At 29.7% G+C, this 24,979-nt stretch overlaps 1 long non-coding RNA gene across 4 annotated transcripts; it reads left to right on the plus strand.

The window, feature by feature from the left end:
- Positions 1 to 22,540: 22,540 nt before the first annotated feature.
- On the plus strand, positions 22,541 to 24,737 carry LOC139893712 (uncharacterized). 4 transcript variants are annotated; one of them, XR_011774678.1, is made up of 6 exons: positions 22,541 to 22,981; positions 23,200 to 23,380; positions 23,511 to 23,680; positions 23,788 to 23,926; positions 24,011 to 24,134; positions 24,598 to 24,737. It is a non-coding gene; the product is annotated as an uncharacterized lncRNA (long non-coding RNA). The 4 variants fall into 4 exon arrangements; XR_011774677.1 differs by lacking the exon at positions 24,598 to 24,737 and adding an exon at positions 24,262 to 24,583; XR_011774679.1 differs by lacking the exon at positions 24,598 to 24,737 and having other exon boundaries at positions 22,541 to 22,803; positions 22,932 to 22,981; positions 24,011 to 24,583.
- The last annotated feature ends 242 nt before the right edge of the window (positions 24,738 to 24,979 follow it).

Here is a 24,979-nt window from a genome sequence, read left to right on the forward strand (position 1 = left end):
TACGGTTTTCTCTAGAATACGTTTTAAAGCTCGGTTGGTATTTTCAACTTGTCCACTTGTTTGTGGATGATATGCCGTGGAGATTTTATGAGTTACTCCATATCTATTAAGAACTTTCTCAAGTTGATTATTATAGAAATGAGTTCCCCGATCACTTATTAAAGCTTTCGGTGTTCCAAACCTTGCAAAAAGACGTTTTAAAAAGTTGACTACAACTCGTGCATCGTTAGTTGGGAGAGCTTGTGCTTCCGCCCATTTAGATACATAATCAATGGCAACGAGAATGTAGAGATTATTATGAGATTATGAAAATGGACTCATAAAAGTCAATACCCCAAATGTGAAATACTTCACATACTTGTATGACATTTTGTGGCATTTCATCACGTTGACTTATTTTTCCGGCCCTTTGACAAGCATCACAGGATTTGCAAAGAAGGTGTGCGTCTTTGTAAATTGTAGGCCAGTAGAATCCAGCATCATAAACTTTTCTTGCTGTTAGTTGAGGCCCGTAATGCCCTCCTGTTGGTCCTGTGTGACAATGGTTTAAAATTTTACTAGCTTCATCTCCAAATACACATCGGCGTATTATTCCATCGGGACAACTTTTAAACAGATGTGGATCTTCTCAAAAATAGTGTTTTATATCACTGAAGAATTTCTTTCGTTTTTGGTACGATAATCCTTTTTCAAGGATTCCACAAACTAAGTAGTTTGCATAGTCTGCAAACCATGAAATTTCATTATAATCTATCTTCAATAGATATTCATCAGGAAAGTTGTCTTGTATGGCCGATTCATTTAGAACTTCTAATTCGGGATTTTCAAGACGAGAAAGATGATCAGCGGCGAGATTTTCTGCTCCTCTTTTATCTCGGATTTCAATATCAAACTCTTGTAAGAGTAAGATCCAACGGATTAATCTTGGTTTAGCATCTTGTTTCGAAAATAGGTATCTAAGAGCAGAATGGTCGGTATAGACCACCGTTTTTGCTAGAACAAGATATGAACGAAATTTGTCAAAAGCAAAGACAATAGCAAGGAGTTCTTTTTCAGTAGTTGTATAGTTCGTTTGTGCTCCTTGTAACGTCTTACTAGCATAATATATAGGTTGAAATCGTTTTTCAATCCTTTGTCCTAAAACGGCTCCCATTGCAAAATCACTTGCATCGCACATTAGTTCAAATGGTAGATTCCAATTTGGTGTTATCATGATCGGCGTATTAGTGAGTTTCTCTTTAAGAATATTAAAAGATTTGATACATTCATCTGAAAAGATGAATGGAGCATCCTTTTCTAGGAGTTTATTCATAGGAGTGGCAATTTTAGAAAAATCTTTTATGAAACGTCGGTAAAAACCGGCATGCCCTAGAAAACTCCTAACTCCTCTAACATTGGTGGGATATGGAAGTTTAGCAATTACATCTACTTTAGCTCTATCCACTTCAATTCCTTCCTTCGAAATTTTATAACCAAGAACGATGCCTTCTTTAACCATGAAATGGCATTTCTCCCAATTAAGTACTAGATTTGATTGTTCGCATCTAATAAGCATTCGTTCCAGATTAACTAGACATGATTCAAATGTATCACCGAAGACTGAAAAGTCATCCATGAAAACTTCCATGCATTCTTCTATCATGTCGTGAAAAATCACCATCATGCACCTTTGAAAGGTTGCAGGGGCGTTGCAAAGTCCAAATGGCATGCGTTTGTAAGCAAAAGTACCATAAGGGCACGTGAATGTGGTTTTCTCTTGATCTTCGGGTGCTATTGGAATTTGAAAATATCCAGAAAATCCATCTAGAAAACAATAGTAACTATTTCCGGCTAGCCTTTCCAACATTTGATCAATGAAAGGTAAGGGAAAGTGATCTTTTCTGGTGGCGTCATTTAATTTTCTATAATCAATACATACACGCCATCCTGTTACAGTCCTAGTAGGAATAAGCTCATTTTTTTCATTTGTAATGACAGTCATGCCACCCTTCTTAGGTACGCATTGAACTGGGCTTACCCATGGACTATCAGAGATTGGATAAATTAAACCTGCGTCTAGCAGTTTAATAATTTCTTTTTTAACTACATCTTGCATATTCGGATTTAGTCTTCGTTGGCGTTGCACATACGTTTTATGACCTTCTTCCATAAGGATTTTATGTGTGCAATACGAAGGACTTATTCCTTTAATATCATGAATCTTCCATGCAATGGCTATATTATGAGCTTTCAACACAGAAATGAGTTGTGATTTCTCATTTTCAGTAAGAGAAGACGATATTATTACAGGTAATTCAGATTCACCATGTAAATAAGCGTATTCCAAATGGTTTGGAAGTGGCTTTAACTCTAATTTCGGAGGTTCTTCTATCGATGATTTGTATCGATATCTGTCTTCTTCTTTTAGCATTTGAATTTCTTCTGTTGTTGGTTCATATCCATTAGCTATAAGTGTAGCTAACATTTCAGCTTCATCAATTTGTTCTGTTCCTTCTCCTAAAGAACATTCTCCTGTTCCTTGTAATTCTGGAAATTCTTCTAACAATTCTGCATGTGAATCTATAGTTTGAATATAATAACATGTATCATCTGCAGATTGCGGTTGTTGCATTGCTCTATCAACTGAAAAGGTAACACTCTCGTCCTCTATACTTAGGGTCAATTTCTTACCAAACACGTCTATCATTGCTTTAGCCGTGTTTAAGAATGGTCTTCCTAATATGAGAGGAACTTGAGAATCTTCTTCCATGTCCAGAACAACAAAATCTACTGGAAATACTAAAGTACCAACTTTAACTAGCATGTTCTCCATTATCCCTCTAGGATATTTTATTGATCGATCGGCTAGTTGTATGCTTATTCTTGTTGGTTTCAATTCTCCAAGGTCTAGTTTAGCGTATAGTGAATACGGCATTAGATTTATACTAGCACCTAAGTCTGCCAATGCTTCTATTGAACTAAGACTACCCAGAAAACATGGAATTGTGAAACTTCCTGGATCAGATAATTTTTCTGGTATCTTATTCAACAGCACTGCTGAACAATTAGCGTTCATAGTAACAGCCGAGAGTTCTTCCATTTTCTTTCTATTCGAGATTAGATCTTTCAAGAATATAAAAGGGACAAATTTTATAAAAATATAAAAATATACAAAAAGTTGTAAAAAGTACAAATTTTATAAAAATATTATTTTTATATTAATTATTTATTAAAACTATTAATTTTACAATTTAATTAAACTAATTTAACTAAAATATAAATTAAATAAAAAGTAAAACTAATTATAATAATAATAAGTAATTAGGGTTAATAATAATAATAATAATTAATAATTACTCCGTATTTAATGCGAATTAGGGTTTCAGTCACGGGTGTCAGGGCTGCTCCGGGAGTCGCGGTATTCGAGGCTGCAAACTCCGCGAGTCGCGGGGTTCCAATTTTCAACTCAGGTATAGTTTAAAATTCGACGCGTTTTTTTTTATTTTATATTTTTTTCTGTTTTCTGTTTTAAAATATAAAATATTTATATAATAAAAACTTATATTTAAAAACTAAAATAAAAATAGAACTACTTTATAATTTTAAAAATATCTTAAAAATAGATTTATATATATATTAATTTTTTTTAAATAAAAATATTTAAATAAAACTTATATTTTTATAAAATAAAAATAAAGAAACTTTATAAAACTTAAATATTTGATAAAATCTTAAAAAATATATATATAAATTTTTGTTTTCTTTTTATATTTTCAAATAATAAAAAACGTATTTTTACAAAAGTGAATTTTAATAAAAGTAAACTAAAAATAAAAATCTTTTTTATTTATTTATTATATTTAGCGTTGCGCTTTCGGCGTTTAAGATTCCCCGGCAGCGACGCCAAAAATACTTGATGTTATGCGAGGTGTATATAAAATAGCTTAAATTTTAGCCGGAAATGCTATTAAATACGATACAATTTTACACAAGATATTTATTTATTTAGAGAATGGATATACTTAAACCTTGCTACAACACTTATAGGCAGTGTACCTAATCGTACAGTAGTGTAGTTTTTAGTAAGTCCTGTTCGTTCCACAGGGAAAATCTTTAAACAAAGCTTAACGCTATATTAGTTTACTTTTATAAAAATACAAATGTATATATAAGTAATATTATTATTATAAAGGGGGGTTTTTACCGTTTAATGACCGGTTTGTCGATTTTAAAACTTTAGTCGCAGTTAAAACCAAATGTAAAATAATAAATAAATACAAGACTTAATTTAAAGCGTAAAGTAAATAACGATAATGAAATTGCGAATAATAAAAGTGCGATAAAATAAACTTGCGATAATTAAAAAGTACGATAATTAAAAGTGCAATTAAATACAATAACAATAAATAAAAGTGCTATAATTAGAAGTGCAATTAAATATGAAATAAAGGAAATTAAATATGAAATAAAAGAATTATGCTTATTTAAACTTCTGTAATCATGATGTTTGACGTATTGATTTTAGTTTTATGCCCATGGGTTAATTGTCCTTTGTCCTGGATTATTTAATATGTCCGTCTGATTTTTGTTCATAACAGTCCATCAGTCATAAATATAAAGTGCGAGTGTCCTCGTCAAATTATCCTTATACCCGAAGTTAAATATTCCAACTAATTGGGGACTTAAACTGTAACAAGGTTTTATTACTTTGTTTAATAATTACACCAGAATGTCGACTGAGTGTAACCCAAGGTTTTAATACTTTGTTAACAATTATGCCAAGTGTCCTTGTACATAATTTCACCCCTGTTTTAATAATTCTAGTGGCTATTAATCCATTCCCGTGTCCGGTTAAATGAACGATTATTCGTACATATAAATATCCCGCCCATCGTGTCCGATTGAGTGTATATGGTTATTTATAGGGACGCCCAATTGTAAATCTTTATATTAACATTAACAAACTATCATTTAGTTAAACAAATATAAAGCCCATTAATAGCTCATAGTCTAATTTCCACAAGTGTCGTTCTTTTGTCCAAACCCCAATTATGGTACAAAGCCCAATTACCCAATTTTAATATTTTTAACCCAACATCATGATTACTTCGGATTAAATAAGCATAATAATAACTTAGCTACGAGACATTAAATTAAAAAGGTTGAACATAACTTACAATGATTAAAAATAGCGTAGCGTTACACGGACAGAATTTCGATTTACACCATTACAACATTCGCTAACATACCCTTATTATTAGAATTATAATTAAAATTAAAATTAAAATATAAATATATTTACGTATACATATATAGAGAGAGATTGAATTTGGATCGTTTTTGCGATCAAACTCGTTTGCTTTTATAGGGAATTGAGTTCAGGGGGTCTCCGCGACTCGCGGCATTTTTTGCCTTCAAACTCCGCGAGTCGCGGAGTTTGAAATTCCAGCTCATTCATCCTTGGCTCTTTGTTTGCCGACGATTTATTTTATTAATATAATATATATATAATTTTTAAGAATTATTTATATATTATATTATATTCATGTGCATAGTTATAACGACCCTCATTTTTCCATCTATATAATGCCCGAACAAAAGATTTAAGTATAATGAATAAACTCTAAGTACTAATAAAAGGTCGTTATATACATACGAAATTAACGAACGTTAAACGAATAATAAATTTTATTCAACAACGTACGCGTAAGAATTTTTATAAAAAAAAAATTTATGTCATAACATGATTACATATAAAATACTTATATTAATTTTGTATTTAGTTAATATATTATACAATTAATAAATACAAGTATATATAAATGTAGTAACATATATAAAACTAATAAAATTATAAAGTAATAATTTAATTAAATAAAAACCACATTTAGTAATTATAATTTTATAAATAAAGAATATATATTTATATTTATCAAAATTCGTATTTAATAATTAAATAAAAATAGAAATTTAGTTAGTTAACATTTTTAGAACTATGAAATATATATATATATATATATATATATATATATATATATATATATATATTTTAAAAGTAGTATTTTTTTATATATAAACTAGATCTAGATCCACTTTTATTTATTTTATTCCTACTTTTAACTTTACTTTTATTTATTTATATTTTGAAATGGTGGCATGACTGGCCATAAATACTTTTAATTTTTTTACAAGACACTAGTTATTTTTTTATATAAACTTTTGTATTTTTTTATTTTCTCTTTACCAAAAATTGTAACTATAAATACCATAGCCTAGTTCACAAATTTTGTACACCAAAAACTTGAAGAATTCTCTCTCAAACCTCTGCAAAAATTATTTTTGTAAGTTCTCTATATTATTTTCATAGTTTTTATTTAGTTTTTATTATATTTTTGTGCTAGTTTTATGTTAAATACCAAATAAATATGAAATTAATTATAATAAATAATGTAAATACATGATAATTAGTATTAAGTATCCTAATGACTATAAAAATTATTTTTATGAATTATACATTCGAATTTATATTTATTAAAAATCAAAAACTGATTTTTTTATATTCGGTATATATAGATATATAATAAATAAATAGTAAACGATTATATATATATGTTTTTACAATTTTTGCTTATCACATATGTTATGCAAGTAATTATAAAAATTAATGTTTGATTTAATTGTCATTTTAAATAATTAATTTGTATTTTCTTTAGTTTTGCTACAGTAGCCGAAAACAGTGTTTTTTTAAAATAAAAAGAGAACTAAATGGTATAATATTTTTATGACTACAATAATTAATAGAAACTACTTTGGAACTATTAATAAAGTTATAAAAATTATTTTTTTGAATTAATGAATATATATTTCTAGTTAATTTCGAATTTAAACTAATAACAATACAAAAGTTGAATTAAATAGTTAAACTATTAATATAATTATACAAATAATTTTTCTAAGCTTAATATACTAATATAAGCTCACGAAAATTATTGGTTGAATTAATTTAGTTGATTTAATAATTATTACGTTATAAACTTTGATTTATTGCAAACCGAAAAAGAAATTAGCAATAAATACTTTTACACCATAACAAAAATTTATAAAATTTTCCTAAGTTTATTTTGATCAGTAGAACCTAAGAAAAATATAAGATGTGGTGTTAAACTTGTTTACCTATTTATTTTCATTTTAACTATTAAAACAATTATAAAAAGTAATATTTAATACACAAAACTTAATATTAATGTATAGAAAATTTTTATTATGTTTTATACAAGTTACTTACTGTTATGAAATCAATAAAACACTTGTTAGCATCATTAGATAATTATTGGTGCTTATATTGATCTAAAACATAATTTAAACTATATATATATATATATATATATATATATATATATATATATATATATATATATATATATATATATATATATATATATGTATCCTTACATATATATAATATATATATATTAAACACTTATAAGTAAAGTATATAAAGTGTTGTATTTCTATACGCACCTAAAAACGTATTGGAACGGTATATTAGATGGGTATAGATCTTGATCTTTTTCGAGTGGATGGACGCTCGAAAGTCTAGGCGGAGAGCTTGGATTACCGAGTTAAAGGATCCTGTGGCTCAGAAACCTATGACCTGAAAAGGCCATTTTAAATTGAAAGTGTTAGATTGGAAGCTTGTCTAGTATGAAAAGCCTTTCCAAAACGATAAACCTTCTTTAAACTTACTATAAAAGAAAATACTTACACTTATCATAATACGGGCAAAACATCTAAACTATTCTCAACTTATTCTTAGGTTGACTTCTCTGTGCTTCGATCATCCATACTTTCTCTTTAAGGAATACTTTCACTCACCGAATTACTAAGGTGACTTTCATAGCCCCACTCTTATTGCTATAGCACTTTTTATACTTACTGGGGTGAGACACATGCTGCTTTTATACTTTAAACAACTTAGATACAAGTACGAACCTAAACTGTACTATGACTAGCTTATGCTACTAAGACCCCACAGTGATATTTTTTAATTGCTTTTAGGATAAGGCATTCTTAATTATTGGGGGTAGGCCTATCGGGAGTAACGTCCCCGATACATTTGACCGTGATGTCTTTGTATTACTTAATAATGATTTAAACATGGTGATAAGGTACTGCCAACTTATCATCGGGGCAACAAAACACACGTTTAGTCTAAAATATCACGAATCAGTACTACTTTTGGATCCGCGAGATCTACTTTTTGATCCTGCGGGAGATCAACTTTACAACTAAATCTTGTGGTCTAAAAACAACGATAACTACTTTTGTTAAACCTATGAACTTCACTCAACCTTTTTGGTTGACACTTTAGCATGTTTTGTCTCAGGTGCTGTTTGATTCAAGCTTTCTTATCTACTACTTATGTGATGCTACTTGGACTTAGGATCAAGAGATATCGCATTTATTACTTCTGCATATGAACAATTACTTTATCGTTATTTCCATTATTGTAACGACATTTCATTTTCCGCTGCGTACTCAATAAAGTTAAATTTTCTCATTTAGTATTGTTCTCGTATTATAATATGTTGGTTTATTTGATATTAGTAACGTTTCTTCCAGACCCTATTGGGAGGACGTTACAGATTGGTATCAGAGCATAACCATGCTGTTATAGAGAACCAGGATTGCATTTTTATGTGTGCCTTACTTGCTAGCTAGGGTGCCTTAGCAATCTAGGAAACTATAACCTTTCCTGCCTTAGACTTAAAGCATTTAGAATTGCCTTATAATCTTAACAATCATGCTTTACCAAACTTGACTTAAAGATTCTAATCAAAGTCTCTTTCCTAATGTAGGACTAAAACTTTCCTTGACCATAGTGCCTTTAATTGTTGCCTTTAACTGTTAAATGCTACACTATACTTTAGAAACTTTACTTATCTTAGAATGCCGAGCTAATCTAAGAACTCTGCTCATTTTCCTGAGTACTATCCAATTACACCACCGCATCTAAATGCGACACAATGATTTCAGAAATTCTTGACATTCATAAGCCATCTATCATGGTTATGTGTATTACATATGTATTACATGAAATATTATCCATGATTTTGAAATTCTTATAATTGTTACTACTCACACTCAAACGTATATAACTCTCTGTTATATCACGTACCTATATGCCTTATGCCTTTATGCATCGGTTTGCGAATTGAAAAATGTCATTGGGTTATCACAGTATACGAATTGAAAGTCTTTAATCAAAAGATTATTAGATTACATACTTATCACTTTATGATCTCGACACGTCATACTGCCATTATTAAAGTAAAGACACATCATATCTTATTACATCTTATCGTATCTATCCTAATAGATTTTGTCTAACACTTTTCCTAAATTCCCTCCATAAATTACGGAAATCTTTTGCTATATACACGTATTCGAGGAGACGAATATATCATCCAGTATTCAAAACTAATCTCATATCAAAAACCCTAATTCCAAACACATAATATGGATTCCTCGAACTCTTCGAGCTCCAATGGCAGCGTAACCGGAATGAACCAACCAATCAGCCATCATCTATTTTGGATGAATTGGGGATGGGTTCGTAGTAAACTTAATCAATGGAGACAAGAAGAAGGTGATCCCTTCCACCAACCGAATTCACCTCTTGGTGAAGAACCTGAAGCACTTACTGGCGAAGCCGTTCGGAACACTATTTTCACCCTCATTTCCAGGATATCCAGTCACGAATATATAATATCTAAAATTTTAGATCTTATTCATCCACTTGTCCGAACCGCCAATCATCCCGGAATAATAGAAGAAGTTAACGAGCTTCGCGCTCGAGTAGTGGCTCTGGAGAATATGGTGCGAAACCTACGAACACCAGCAGCAGCACCAGCAGCATAACCAGTACCACCAGTACCATCGGCATCACCACCAACATCACCAGCTTCACCAACGAAAACATCCGCATTCCACGCCTCAACATCACACTCAGTACCTCAAACATCAACATCATACGCCCCATAGATACCAAGGAATATTAGTAATAATGAGTTAAGATGTATTGACTCATTCTTCCTGAAGAATTACATATGTATACTTTATATATATGGATTGGAACAATAATAAATCTTTTCATACTAAGCTATTACGTGTGAATCTTAACTAGTATGTACTACTTGATTAATTCATATCATTAATATGCTATGATGTACATCCTTCGTTAATGACTTAACAATCGTTAATCACTGCTTCAACACAATAAACTCCATTTCATAATAAACCAAGTGTATTACTTAAATACATGATTGATTGTATACTTTCATTTTCGATGTACTCGAAACTTTCTAGAAAACATCATTCGTGCCTTATGAATTTCACAAGAATTCCACGAGCACCAACATCATATACTGAGGTATATCAATAACAATGAACGATGAAGTATTGATTCATAACTTCATTAGCGAAATATTTCGCGACAATTATGAAATCTCTAAGGTTTTGGAGATTATTTATTCTCGTTTCAACCGCAAATCAAATGAGTTTAATATTATATTAACTCATTAAATTTATATTATATCTGAAGAATACATATATGAACGTATATCTTCTCTTTTGTACAAACTGTTAATTGTGAAAATATTTTAATGGGTAGGTAATACCCGAGAAATATTTATATCTCACATTAATATGTTACATTGTACATTCTTCAAATTCTGATTCAATAATCAGTAACTATACTACTTACATCCACATATGTATCCGCGCACCAAAGAACAACCATTTTCATTCAAATCAAATTACATATTCTGAATTTGACATATCAGAATTCAAGTAAAGCTATAGCAGATGTTATCTTCCTAAAGATCACTACATTCATAAATTATATTCATTCGTATTCTATGATGAATTATCACATCAAACCACCAAAATTATCATTCATTACTTTTGAAATCAACAACGCCTATTCGTCAACCATTAGATCCATTGACGATTACAATCAGCGTTTAATCATCTAAAAATAAAATTTCTTGAAACCATCTCGGGTTGTCAATCAATGATTCAGATTCGTTAACCTTGAGAATGCTGACGAAGCAGCAAATGCTATAGATGTTCTTAAGGGCTAACAGTTTGATAATAAAGAATGGTACGTTGGAAAAGCCCAAAAGAAAATTTGGAACTGAAAAACGGATTGAGCTAACCATGGAGGAGACCAAGGATAAACACAAGGGCCAAACCCTATATTCAAAGAATCCAGGAAATTCTGAATCCGGTGAAATCTTTAGAGAATATCTTGCTCCAAAGTCATGTTAAAAGCTTGCGGAAAATTTTTCTTCATCAACTTTCGAACTTAGAAATTCCAAAATATCATCATAAATATCCTCTATATTTCGGAAGATATCTTCATAACGATTCATGTCCGCAATTAAGTATCTCTTTGCGATATCTTTATAAAGGAAACTGTTTTAGTTTTTATATTCTGTAAAATTCGAGTTTAAATTATAAATGCTTTGAAGAAGTGATTGGAAATTGAAGCATGAGTTAATATAATACAATGACGTCAGGCCAACGTGATTATATTACAGAAAGTCATGCTCAGTTTTTAATGGAAGATGATGATTCATAGATTTTATAATCATCATTTGCCATATTACACGACTCTTACATTCTATTTAACCTCTAAACATATCAAGAAAATATTTTTCTTGATGATTCGGTCTTTTTCGAATATTCTGGTAATATGACAAATCAAATCGTGCTATTACCTTTCCTTTCTACTTTATATATTATGATCATTCAAAACTTCATACCTATGAATTCTGGACCATTACTCGCTTGACTTGAAGTCGGGAAGAAGAAACAAAAACATAAAGCTCCGACATATAAGGGAAAATATAAAGCCCGATAACGACTCCGAAATTACAAACCATGTATATCAATGCGTATAGCAATATAAAGACACGGGATAATTAAAAACACTATAACCCCAAGAGCATAGAAGAAGTAAACAGATTCCTCTGGCGGTAAAAGAAAAAGAAGAATGACTGCATAGATGGTCAATATAATAACCAGGATCAGAACTGGATTTAGCATTTTCTTAATCTTTTGGAAGTTTGAATTGAGAAAGAAAGTATAGAAGTGGTGAAGATAATGAAACGGAAGAAGCTAATTTATAGTAAAATTCCAAACACATCAATCGAGGCAAATCACCGCATTTAATCAAACAAATCTCAAAATTTCGTAAATACCGGAGAATCAAATCTTATAGATTACGAAGATTTCCTTTAATTCCTTGAATTCCGGAAATCAATCTTGACTACGTCAAAAGTTAAGGCGAACATTTAATTTTCTCATTTCACTCTTTTATGATAGCTTCGTTTATACTCTTCCTATAAACGAATCGTTTTATCTATATTATTCAATAGTGATAAAACTTTATTTTTCAACTTATATTCATCATTAAAATATTCTTGTTGTAAACAATGAAGATCTCTATCAAATTTCATGACTGTGATTTTCACGAACTCCTCTCTGTTTGTCTGCCCTAATATTGTGGCATAAAATGCTCAAGGTTTTAAATGAGCTCAATACCATTCATAACACATTTCATGTATCCAATTTACTGAAATGACTTGTATAACATCATCATTTTGAATGATCTTCGTATTAATGATAAAATGCACTTCGTTGAAGAACCTATAGAAATCATGGAAGGAGAGGTCAAACAAACGCGTAAAAGCAACATACCTATCATTAAAGTCTGTTGGAATTCGCGTAGAGGCCCCGAATATACCTGGGAACGCAAAGACCATATGAAACGGAAATATCCCCATCTCTTCCCAACTGTTGATGAAGCAGACGGGAACTCCACTTAAAACTTCGGGACGAAGTTTTCATTAACGGGGAGGTACTATAACGACCCTCATTTTTCCATCTATATAATGCCCGAACAAAAGATTTAAGTATAATGAATAAACTCTAAGTACTAATAAAAGGTCGTTATATACATACGAAATTAACGAACGTTAAACGAATAATAAATTTTATTCAACAACGTACGCGTAAGAATTTTTATAAAAAAAAAAATTTATGTCATAACATGATTACATATAAAATACTTATATTAATTTTGTATTTAGTTAATATATTATACAATTAATAAATACAAGTATATATAAATGTAGTAACATATATAAAACTAATAAAATTATAAAGTAATAATTTAATTAAATAAAAACCACATTTAGTAATTATAATTTTATAAATACAGAATATATATTTATATTTATCAAAATTCGTATTTAATAATTAAATAAAAATAGAAATTTAGTTAGTTAACATTTTTAGAACTATGAAATATATATATATATATATATATATATATATATATATATATATATATATATATTAAAAGTAGTATTTTTTTATATATAAACTAGATCTAGATCCACTTTTATTTATTTTATTCCTACTTTTAACTTTACTTTTATTTATTTATATTTTGAAATGGTGGCATGACTGGCCATAAATACTTTTAATTTTTTTACAAGACACTAGTTATTTTTTTATATAAACTTTTGTATTTTTTTATTTTCTCTTTACCAAAAATTGTAACTATAAATACCATAGCCTAGTTCACAAATTTTGTACACCAAAAACTTGAAGAATTCTCTCTCAAACCTCTGCAAAAATTATTTTTGTAAGTTCTCTATATTATTTTTATAGTTTTTATTTAGTTTTTATCATATTTTTGTGCTAGTTTTATGTTAAATACCAAATAAATATGAAATTAATTATAATAAATAATGTAAATACATGATAATTAGTATTAAGTATCCTAATGACTATAAAAATTATTTTTATGAATTATACATTCGAATTTATATTTATTAAAAATCAAAAACTGATTTTTTTTATATTCGGTATATATAGATATATAATAAATAAATAGTAAACGATTATATATATATATGTTTTTACAATTTTTGCTTATCACATATGTTATGAAAGTAATTATAAAAATTAATGTTTGATTTAATTGTCATTTTAAATAATTAATTTGTATTTTCTTTAGTTTTGCTACAGTAGCCGAAAACAGTGTTTTTTTAAAATAAAAAGAGAACTAAATGGTATAATATTTTTATAACTACAATAATTAATAGAAACTACTTTGGAACTATTAAGAAAGTTATAAAAATTATTTTTTTGAATTAATGAATATATATTTCTAGTTAATTTCGAATTTAAACTAATAACAATACAAAAGTTGAATTAAATAGTTAAACTATTAATATAATTATACAAATAATTTTTCTAAGCTTAATATACTAATATAAGCTCACAAAAAGTATTGGTTGAATTAATTTAGTTGATTTAATAATTATTACTTTATAAACTTTGATTTATTGCAAACCGAAAAAGAAATTAGCAATAAATACTTTTACACCATAACAAAAATTTATAAAATTTTCCTAAGTTTATTTTGATCAGTAGAACCTAAGAAAAATATAAGATGTGGTGTTAAACTTGTTTACCTATTTATTTTCATTTTAACTATTAAAACAATTATAAAAAGTAATATTTAATACACAAAACTTAATATTAATGTATAGAAAATTTTTATTATGTTTTATACAAGTTACTTACTGTTATGAAATCAATAAAACACTTGTTAGCATCATTAGATAATTATTGGTGCTTATATTGATCTAAAACATAATTTAAACTATATATATATATATATATATATATATATATATATATATATATATATATATATGTATCCTTACATATATATAATATATATATATTAAACACTTATAAGTAAAGTATATAAAGTGTTGTATTTCTATACGCACCTAAAAACGTATTGGAACGGTATATTAGATGGGTATAGATCTTGATCTTTCTCGAGTGGATGGACGCTCGAAAGTCTAGGCGGAGAGTTTGGATTACCGAGTTAAAGGATCCTGTGGCTCAGAAACCTATGACCTGAAAAGGCCATTTTAAATTGAAAGTGTTAGATTGGAAGCTTGTCTAGTATGAAAAGCCTTTCCAAAACGATAAACCTTCTTTAAACTTACTATAAAAGAAAATACTTACACTTATCATAATACGGGCAAAACATCTAAACTATTCTCAACTTATTCTTAGGTTGACTTCTCTGTGCTTCGATCATCCATACTTTCTCTTTAAGGAATACTTTCACTCACCGAATTACTAAGGTGACTTTCATAGCCCCACTCTTATTGCTATAGCACTTTTTATACTTACTGGGGTGAGACACATGCTGCTTTTATACTTTAAACAACTTAGACACAAGTACGAACCTAAACTGTACTATGACTAGCTTATGCTACTAAGACCCCACAGTGATATTTTTTAATTGCTTTTAGGATAAGGCATTCTTAATTATTGGGGGTAGGCCTATCGGGAGTAACGTCCCCGATACATTTGACCGTGATGTCTTTGTATTACTTAATAATGATTTAAACATGGTGATAAGGTACTGCCAACTTATCATCGGGGCAACAAAACAAACGTTTAGTCTAAAATATCACGAATCAGTACTACTTTTGGATCCGCGAGATCTACTTTTTGATCCTGCGGGAGATCAACTTTACAACTAAATCTTGTGGTCTAAAAACAACGATAACTACTTTTGTTAAACCTATGAACTTCACTCAACCTTTTTGGTTGACACTTTAGCATGTTTTGTCTCAGGTGCTGTTTGATTCAAGCTTTCTTATCTACTACTTATGTGATGCTACTTGGACTTAGGATCAAGAGATATCGCATTTATTACTTCTGCATATGAACAATTACTTTATCGTTATTTCCATTATTGTAACGACATTTCATTTTCCGCTGCGTACTCAATAAAGTTAAATTTTCTCATTTAGTATTGTTCTCGTATTATAATATGTTGGTTTATTTGATATTAGTAACGTTTCTTCCAGACCCTATTGGGAGGACGTTACAATAGTTGACTTGTAATTTTTAGTCCGTTGCGTCGAGCGTTGAGAGTTGACTCTGGTCCTGTTTTCGGATTTTCGAACGTCCTTGCGTACTATTTTATATCTTGTACTTTGCCTTTTGAATCTTGTACTCTTGTAATTTCGAGACGTTTCTTATCAATAATTGGAACCTCTTTGATTGTATTTTGTACTTTTGAGCTTTTTGGTCGTTTGCATCTTTAATTCGTCGAATCTGTCTTTTGTCTTCACCTTTTAATATTTAAACGAATATCACTTGTAAATAGAACATTTGCAACTAAAAGCTTGTCTTTCTTGGGGAATAATGCTATGAAATATATGTTCGTTTTTAGCATTATCAAATGGATTAGAACGTTTTTGCAATTCCACTTTTCTTTAATTGACTTCAAATAATTTTTATGATTAAATGGGTTCCGTATAAAGCAGAATGAAGAACGGAAAAAATAAAATAAAGAATTTGACTGCAATTTCGTGAAGGAGGATTATGAGGTGCGGATGTATGTTACATTCCAAAATAAATTGATCAAAGTCTTCATGTAGGGTTGGGGTAAGATCACGAGTATAATAGAAGTGCAGAGAAAAGAACAAAAAATAAATAAAAGGATCTCTGCTAATGATCTGTACACTTAATTATATATCCTTATATATTATTTTTAATATTAATTATTAATTATTAATAAATAATAAATATATAAATACAAATATGTTAATAATAATAATATTATTAATGATAAATATTTTGATAGAGATAATAATAATATTTAATAATAATACAAGTATTAATTTAGATACAACAAGTCACATGTATCGAATATTATATTAGAAACAATAATATTAATAATACTGATGTTAATATTAATTAATATTAATGTCGATAATACTAATGAATGTAATTATATTAATAACAATTTGTATTATAACTTGTAACATATAATAAATTACGTATCATTAAATAATTATATCTATCATACATATAATATTTATATCTTTTATCTCAAATAATATTTATATCTTTTATATGTAATCCAATATATATATATCATAATAGTTATTTATAGAATTCATACATTTTTATGTGTAGCTTTATTTTAATAACCAATTTATTATTTTGTATATTATTTTTCATAATAAATCTTACGGATCTATTGTACTTTATTATTTATATTTAATCAATATACTTTTATTTATTTAAATATATATATATATATATATATATATATATATATATATATATATATATATATATATATATATATATATATATATATATATATATATATTTATTTACAAACAATTGTTCGTGAATCGTCAGGCATGGTCAAAGGTTACATGAATCCATCTAAACAGTTCAAAATTTTTGTGACTCAACATTACAGACTTTGCTTATCGTGTCGAAATCATATAAGATTAGGTTTAAATTTGGTCGAAAATTTCCGGGTCATCACAACATCATACAACAAGCAACAACAACAACAACGATGCTCGAACTAGAGGACCAGCTGCTTGTACGGGCTATTGACCACTAGCTAATCAGGCCAAGGTCTACCAATAGTCCTAACTGAATCTCCATTATAGTCATCCTCATGCAACGAATACGTCATTCTGAACTATACTCAATAGAAAGTATTCCACAGGACCCAACCCAATCAATCGAGGTTGACCTCCTTGAGATGACACAACCAATCGAGATTCACCTCTTGAGCGGAACCTGTGTAACACCCCATTTTTCCTTTGGCATGTTGTTTTGGTCGACGTACGAAGTCTAAAGGTGCGTATTCGATCTTTATTGTGTTTGACTTTAGCGATGTTTGTTTAATCTAGTCATAAAATGAATAAGGGCCTGAAAACCAAAACTTACGGCCGCAATTTATGGCCTTACGGCCGCAACTTTTGAGCAGGGAGACATGTTTCTGAAAATAGCCAAGTTATGGCCGCAATATTGGGGATTACGGCCGCAATTTTGTGGATTACGGCCGCAATATTGGTGCAGGCAGGTTACGAATTTAACCTCAATTTTGGGGTTTTTGAGGGGTATTTGAGTCTTTTCACTTGAGGGTCGGTTTTGAGCCACTAAAACTGATCTAATCTCGATCTTATCCTCATTCCACTTCATTTTCTTCATCCCTAAACACTCTCATCTTTTAGAGTGAGAAAGAGGAGTTTAGAGAGAGAGAAAGCTCCATTTGGAGAAGAAGAAGAAGAGTGTTTCGGGTTAAACCTCAAGTGTTAAAGTTGTTTATCTCGTTAATGGCTACATTTTGGTAGTAGTGGTAAAGGTTTGCTCGGTCGCATTTGGAGGCCATTTTACATACATGACTTGTGCGGTCTTTTCAAGGTGAGTGGAATAATTATACGTGTATGTATATAATGTATTTATTTGTGTAGGATGGATATGTGTTGCCCATACCAATCATTAGTTAGTGATATATGTCGTTATACACTAACAGTTGTTATGAACAGATATGTGTTGTCGTTCCACCCACGAGTTTGTGATATATGTCGTTGTACACTAACGGTTGTTATGAACGGATATGTGTTGTCATTCCGCCCACGAGTTAGTGATATATGTCGTTGTACACTAACGGTTGTTATGAATGGATATGCGTTGTCGTTCCGCTCAAGGGTTAGTGATATATGTCGTTGTACACTAACGGTTGTTATGAACACTGATGGAAAATTCGAGTACCATTTCTTTGTACGATTGGTTAACCATGGTTATGTGTTGTAGTTTTAGCCTATTATATTGTGAACTATATGCTATTGGTGATGCTAGCTTATTGTACATTGCGGATACTTAGTATGCATTGTGATTGCACGGTTGTTGAGTTGCTAGCTCGTATGCGGTATTTGTGTAAGTGTATGCAAGTAAGTAGATTATATATGTATATGTATAATTATTGCATTCACTAAGCGTTAGCTTACCCCTCTCGTTGTTTACCTTTTTATAGGTATTGTTGATGCGGAGTTGCCTAGTTGCTAGACGTTGCTTAAGCTTGGAGGATTAGCTTTTGGACATTTGGACGCGGATTGGGGATTTGGTAGTCCCCGGGATTATGCTCTTGGTATCGGGTTGGGTTATTGAGTATTAACCCGTGTGTGTGTAATTGGATTATTATTGCAAATGCTTTTGTAATATGTCATTTGCGTACCAAGAGTCATATTAAAATGTTGAACGTGTCATTTTGATAACGCGTCTTCGGTTAAAACTACTGGAATGGTTTATGTAAAGTGGATGTTTAATGGGACCTAACTTACAAAAAAAATGTGCTTCGTTTTTGGTACATGGATTTGGGGTCGTTACAAGTGGTATCAGAGCATAGTCTAAGGGAATTAGGTGACCTTGGAATAGGTGCCTAGTCTTAGACTTATTGGCGCTTATGCATTATTTGCGGGACTTGTAGGAGTACGGGTCGGATTGAGAATTGTTAGTACCTTAGATTTGCTAGTGCCTAATGTAAGTAGGCTGAAGCGACCCGTCCTAATCTATAAGGACGAATACAATAACATATGGTTACATTGCGAGGTACTTGACTTCTATATGATACATTTTACAAATATTGCATTCGTTTTTAAAAGACAAACTTCCATTTCATCGAAAGTTGACAGATATGCATATCCTTTCATAATATGGCCAAACTATGAATGACTTAATATTGATCTTGATGAACTCAATGACTCGAATGCAACGTCTTTTGAAATATGTCATGAATGACTCCAAGTAATATCTCTAAAATGAGCAAATGCACAACGAAAGATTTCTTTCATACCTGAGAATAAACATGCTTTCAAGTGTCAACCAAAAGGTTGGTGAGTTCATTAGTTTATCATAATCAATCATTTCCATAATTTTAATAGACCACAAGATTCTCATTTTTCATAAATAATATTTCACTCGCAAGTGTAATAAAAATCATTCGTATGATGAACACCTAGTAACTAACATTAACATAATGCATATAGAATATCCCCCGCATACTCGCAAGTATGCCATAAATATTGGCAATCGCAATCACCATTTAAATCGAAGTACTAAAGCATTCCAAATTCCAGAATGGGGTTTGTTAGGCCCATAGATCTATCTTTAGGATTCGCGTCAATTAGGGGCCATTTCCCTAATTCTTAGGTTACCAGACTTGAAGGGGCGATATTCGGTTTAATAATCCAACCATACAATGTAGTTTTTAAGTACTTGTGTCTATTTCGTAAAACAGTTATAAAAGCAGCGCATGTATTCTCAGTCTCAAAAATATATATTGCAAAAGCATTTAAAAAGGGAGCAAATGAAACTCACAATACAATATTTTGTAGTAAAAATATTCATACGACGATACTGAACAATGCAGGGTTGGCCTTGGATTCACGAACCTATATCAAGTATATATATTAACACGTATAATAACAATTAAACAAGTTTTATATATTAATATTAATATACTTAATAATTTGTATGTTATATTAATAAATAGTTTAATTATAACTATTTTATATTTATTTATTTTTTAGATAAATAATTAATATTCTTATATATATATATATGATTATATTAGAATATGTTTATCTATTAGGGATTGGTTCATGTACTTTGAAAATTAAAATACATAAGGTAGGAAATAAGGGCATTTTAGACAAATACTAAACCATATATATAAAAATAAAATTAATTTTCATATATTTTTATTTAATAAAGCAAACGTGGGACTACTCTTTATAGTAACTTCATCCTAATTAATAGGAGTTTTTGTTTGACAACGGGATTTTCATAAATAGGCCATTTACATTTAACGATCCTATCATTCAATAAAACTACCATTATACAGAAGATAAATCAAAATGTTAGATTATATTCAATATGGAAAAGATGGTAAGTTTCAAATATGATTTATGGTTTATTTACTTTTGAAATATAGCGATTTCAATCTGGAACTAATTTTTAATAACTAACAAACTATGGTGATGACGAACACTAATAACAAACGACACACTCTGAAGGCCTTTATTCTTCCTTGTACTAAATATGGTATCTATTTTAATGTCCAAAAATATCATCGTCGCTGCTCCTTCAAATAAGACCGTCGCCGGACATTCTTTACACCATAAACTTTTGTGCCGGAGAAGAGAAGTGAGGCTTTTCTGTTACCAGTCTCTAATTCGCAAGCGAGCTCAACCATTGTCGTGTTTCAAATGTAGAATTCTGTATCTAGCAAGGAAAATATTGATAGTCGCTTTTTTATCAGTTTTTTTCCAGTTCCATGTATGAATTTTATTGCCATTTATGTATCATCAAGTTTATTGCCATTTATGTATCAAGTTTCTTTTAAGTATTAACAATTAAAGTCTAACCATTTTGGGTAAATATTTGACCAAATGTGTATCACTTTTGCTAAATATCATGAAAAAAATGTTATTGTGTATCAATTTTCAAAGGTTTGTGCATCGTTTTTGTAACTTCATGCATCAATTATATATTCTTTCTCAGATAACATTTTAGTGTATTGGGTTTTATACGTTGTGTATCAAAAAATATTGAGCATGTTGAAGGCATCATGTGTATGATGAAAAATAATGGAGTTGATGAACAATAATGATATATGAAGCACAATTATGGCTTTCTCTTAACTGTTAATTATGAAATTATAATTATGTCAAACTTGCAATTTAAATGTAATCGAACCATCATTTCCACCTCGTCGTCATCTTGCCCCTCGCGGGCTTTTGTCATTTTTTTTATGGTTAATGCATCAAGTTATGGACATTTATGTATGAGTTTTTGTGGTTAATGAAGCAAGTTATGGACATTTATGTATCGATTTTTTATGGTTAAGTTATTAACATTTGTGTATCAATTTTTTATGGTTAAGTATCAAATTTTACACATCTGTATATCAAGCTTGTATGTGTATGGGAGTTGAGTGTGCATCATATTACCGTATAAAAATGAAAAATTAATTATGAATTAATCTATTAGTCGAATGATGTATCAGATGTTACTAGCCCACTTGTTTTACATGATAAAATTTAATTGACCTGTTTACATAGTGACAAGTACATTCATATTCATATTTATATTTAATCTACCGATCACCGATTATAATGGACGTTTTCAGATAGTGCATAATCTAAAGGGATAAGATTTAAAGACGGTTATGCCCTTTATTGTCATTTCTCTATAATAAAACCAGTTCATTTAATTTTCAAATCATACTTGATCTAACGGTTGTAGGAGCTTCGTACCCTTATTACTATAACATACAATGCACAATAACCTAACCCTTATCTATTATATATAATTTAGTTGACATGTTATAATAATAACATTTTATTTAAATGAATATGTAATATTAGTATAGTTAGGATATGTGTAAAAATATATTTTTATATAAAAATCATTCGTTTGTTAAAATCTATCTATCTATCTATCTATACTATACATTAAAAAAAAAATCTTAATTGAGTTATCATTTTTAACAACTCTTAATCTAAACCATTAGATCACAATAATAACAACCACTCATTCTTAATCAATTTTTTCTCCTTAATACCCCTAAAAAAATACGCGACCTTGAAACATCTGATTCTTCAGTTCAAACACTAGGGCACCTCTCTTCCTTCCAAACTCAATCCCAATAATCGATATCTAAGAAGGTTAGCGGGTAGATTTTGTTGATGGATTTCATTTGCAAATCGTGGCTCGATTCATAGTGGTTTAATCGAATTGATTTCGGTTTTAAAAACGAGCTGCTGATGATGGCGATGCTAGATGAAAAACGTTGGAAGTTATGAGGAAAAGAAACCTTACACTTCTATCACACAGGTTCAATAGACAAACCTAACCTTTACAATTCATGATAATGATGGAAGTTATGAGAAAACCTAATTTGATTTATTGCCCTAATTCCGATTATAATACCTGTGATTTTTGATATATTGATTGTTTTGAAGACGATTATTCACAAGCTATGGATTCATAGCCTTTAATTTGGGAAGTCAAGGTAAAGATTTTTTTATGAATTTGAGTTTTTATCTGTTTTTTGATTAATTCTTCATATCTTAATTCTGATTCGTTTTGTGTTCACTCAAAGATTCATTAATAGGGGTTTAGCTAAATAGGATTGTTCACTTGGCACAGCCAGTGTAGTTTTTTTTACTCAAATTATATTATTGAAGTACAGTTGTTACTATGACCTCTAAACCGATTTGATCAATATAGATGCCTTAATAAGGGAAGAAGTAAATTTGAAGATACATCAGCAACTGAGAGGTTGATGTATTTTTGTGAAAGTGTGTAAAAGTTTAATAGCAATGGACTCGCTGAAGATACTTGTCACGCTCGAACCTAAATTGAAGAAATTCATGATGATAGCGCAAACCAAGTTGGTCACTTTCAAAAGGTGAGCATGAAAAAGATTCAAACTTTATGTCAAAGGTGTTAGTTTTTTAGTTTTTTTCATTTGGGTTTTGATTTTTTTTAAATATCTTGTTAAGTTTTGACTGCAATTGGGAGTTTGTGCATTTGTTCAGTTGCTATTGGAATGGTGATTCAGATTATCGTAATGTTCGTGATTCAAGATAGGCAATATAGGCTTCGAATTGATAATCTTCTTGAACTCCTTATTGGAGGTATCCCAGTTGCTATGCCCAATGTTCTTTCTGTAACAATGGCCATTGGGTCTCATCCATTGGCTCAACAGGTTTGTTGTTTTTAATCCGTCGTCTACATATTTTTTTTATGTTTTGATGTTCGATTTAAGCGTATGTCATTAAAATTGATATTCTGAATCTAATTGATGCTATGCAGTGTTAGACCCGCAGCAGTGAATTATTGAGATTCTTACAAAAAATGATGTAGAGACAACAAACCTTGGCCAAAGAGCATAGAGAAAAGTGATAAAACATATCACCTACTACATTTGGACCAGACTTCTTTTTATGAAATAGTAAGTCATTTCTAAGTGAAGGTGTCAACATTTTTACCTATAACAATATGGATGAATTTTTTGATCAATAACATAAATTGGCAGGTGTTACGTTCCAAGGGAAAAGAATATATTTCAAAAGAGGATTTGTAGGAAGTATTAGAATCGCAAAATAAGAGCAAGTAAAAAACAAAGCTAAAGAAGTTATGCAAAAAAGATTCTTTGACGGGTATGTGATTTCAGTAATATAATAATGCATATTAAAATTGTAAATGTAATATAATGAAAATTAAAAGATACCTACAATATATAATTGTGATGTGTGCATGTGGATTTCAAAATTCAATATAATGCAGGCTGAATGAATTTCCTTTTGAAGAATCAAAAGGCAAATTAATATACTACACAACCAACCATCATAGTGATCCAATAGCTAACAAGGCTAGCATTTTGTTTTAATTTTAAATTATTAGAATTAGGTGTTCCTCTCATTCATTTAGCTACTGGAGAATCTGATTTTGATACACTTGATGTCATTAATCAGCTGGGTTATTGTATAATTGTCGTTGATGGTGTTGACTTGGATCATAGGTTGATGATTCTTATGTAATCCCGGATGAATTCAATGTCATGTTAACGAAGGAGTTTGTATTTAGACTCCGTATCAGTAGTTTTAATCTTCTGACTCTCAGGTGCTGTTTGTTTTTTAAGATGTTTTTGTCTGAAGATCTGCGAACCATGTCTGTAGAGAAGATGTGGTCTGAATATCTGTAAGCTGAACATTGAAGACTGTTTGTTTTTATGTGTGCTAAATATAATTGAAAACCCTTCATTATTGTGCCTTTTAAATTTTATCTAAAAAAATATTGTTGTAATATTTGAAAAAACCACTTGTACAATTATTATTACTTTTATTATACGTATATATAAGAAATATCATTACAGTAGAAAATAATAATTAATTTTTTTCACCATTTGAATGATAAAAAAATAATAATTCATCTTTTATTACCATTAATTAATTAAATAATTAACTAATTAATTAATTAAATCTTCATCTCCCCCAAATTCAGT

The sequence above is a fragment of the Rutidosis leptorrhynchoides genome, chromosome 2 (genome assembly GCF_046630445.1).
Source record: "Rutidosis leptorrhynchoides isolate AG116_Rl617_1_P2 chromosome 2, CSIRO_AGI_Rlap_v1, whole genome shotgun sequence".
Taxonomy (NCBI): Eukaryota; Viridiplantae; Streptophyta; class Magnoliopsida; order Asterales; family Asteraceae; genus Rutidosis; species Rutidosis leptorrhynchoides.